This window comes from Hibiscus syriacus, unplaced genomic scaffold (assembly GCF_006381635.1).
Source record: "Hibiscus syriacus cultivar Baekdansim isolate YM2019G1 unplaced genomic scaffold, ASM638163v2 tig00111837_pilon, whole genome shotgun sequence".
Lineage (NCBI taxonomy): Eukaryota > Viridiplantae > Streptophyta > Magnoliopsida > Malvales > Malvaceae > Hibiscus > Hibiscus syriacus.
The window spans coordinates 384,317-386,622 of NW_024063194.1; positions in this window are offsets into that span (position 1 = coordinate 384,317).

Here is a 2,306-nt window from a genome sequence, read left to right on the forward strand (position 1 = left end):
AATATTAATATTTTTATTAATAAAATTATAAAAATAATAGTTTAATAATAAATAAATTATTTTAATATTTTAAAAATAATAATATTAAGTTTTATAATAAATAATATTATTTATTATATTTAATATTTATAATAAATAATTTTTAAAAAATTTATCAACTAGTGAAAAAAGGCAAAAGTGCCCAAATAAGGCATGTGGGAATGTTTAATTCCCAAACTAATGCACTCATCCGATTAATTCCCCATCTAGTGTATTTTCTACAGTGCCTCCTAAAGTCCCCAAGATATCTCGGCGTCTTCAGGCTAAAATTTTGCTCCATGGGATTACCCGACGTCTTTAGTTTTTGCTCCTATGATTACCCGGCGTCTTTAGTTAAAATCTTTATGATTACTGTGCATTTTTGGAGATTTTCCAAAAAAAAATCATATTTTCCTTAAATATTTACGTGTCAGACACCCTTTGAGATAATATTTTCTTAAATATCACCCGATAATCCTCTTATCTTTGATTCAAAAGTTCGTTCGATCTTTCGTTGTAATGTAATTTTTTTAATATATAATATTTTTATAATCATATATGTTTATTTGAAAAAAAATATTATAGTAATTAATTTCAATTAATTTTTGTGGCTGTAAAATTGGAAAGCGAGAGAATACGTCGAAATATTTTTGTCGATACGGTAATAATATAAAATTATATTATTTAAATTATTTACGTTTATATGTAAGAATGAAGCGAATTTCAGCTATTGTTTATTATGATGGAGAAATTCAAGAAGATGTAACCGACGTTGTTTTCGTATCAAATCATTATGTTAAAATATCCTTCAGGAGAAACATAACTCTTGAGGATGTGATAATGAAGATTTCAAGGAAGGTTTATGTTAGAAGTACTAGAAGAAAGACGTCGCTTTAGTACAGATTTTAACATAATGATTTAAGGAAAAAAATAAAATACTAAAAAAATTAAATAATACAAAGGGTGTTAGACCGAGAATATTATTTCAAATGGTGTATGACACGTAAATATTTAAGGAAAATGTTATTTTTCGGGAAAGTCTCTAAAAATGCACAGTAATCAGAAAAATATTTAACTAAAGACGCCGAGATATCTTGGGGACTTTAAGAGGTACTGTAGAAAATATTATAGTAATTATTTTCAATTAATTTTTGTGGTTATAAAATTGGAAAGCGAGAGCATACGTTGAAATATTTTTGCCGATACGGTAATAATATAAAATTATTTACGTTTATGTGTAAGAATGAAGCGAATTTCAACTATTGTTTATTATGATGGAGAAATTCAGGAAGATGAAACCGACGTTGTTTTCGTATCAAATCATTATGTTAAACTATCATTAAGGAGAAACATAACTCTTGAGGAGGTGATAATGAAGATTTCAAGGAAGGTTCATGTTATAAGTACTTGAAGAAAGACGTCGCTTTAGTACAAATTTTAACATAATGATTTAAGGAAAAAATAAAATACTAAAAAAATTAAATAATACAAAGGGTGTTAGATAGAGAATATTATTTCAAAGGGTGTCTGACACGTAAATATTTAAGGAAAATGTGATATTTAGGGAAAGTCTCCAAAAATGCACAGTAATCAGAAAAAAAATTTAACTAAAGACGTCTGGTAATCCAATGGAGCAAAATTTTAGCCTGAAGACGCCGAGATATCCTGGGGACTTTATGAGGTACTATAGAAAATACACTAGATGGGAAATTAATCAGATGAGTGCATTAGTTTGGGAATTAAACATTCCCGATGCCTTATTTTGGCACTTTTGCCAGAAAAAAAGATTTAAACAATATATTTCAAATATCGTACAATATTTTTAAAAAATATAATTTATTTTACGGAAAATAGTTTCGGTAAAAATTTTCAGCGAAACAAACAATCCTAAGTTTTAACCAATGTTATCAAAATCGGACCGGATCAACTGGTTAAACCGGGAACCAGTTGCTTGTCCAATCCGGTCAACCTCTAAACTAATTTTGCAATGAACCGACTGAAAATCGGTAAAACCAGCTGAAAACCAACAAACCCGGTGTGAACCGCTGATTTTGTTTTTTTTTTTATAAAAAAATAATACCAAACAACGCCGTTTGTTATGATTTTTTTCAGCCCCAAATAGGGGTGTAAACGAGCCGAGTCAAGCTTGAGTATTGCTAAGCTCGACTCGAACTCGAAAACTTTAAAAATAAGCTCGACTCGACTCGACTCGAAAACTCGCGAGTTAAAAATTATCAAACTTAGCTCAAACTCGAAATATAATATTGAAACTCAACTCAAATTCAAAA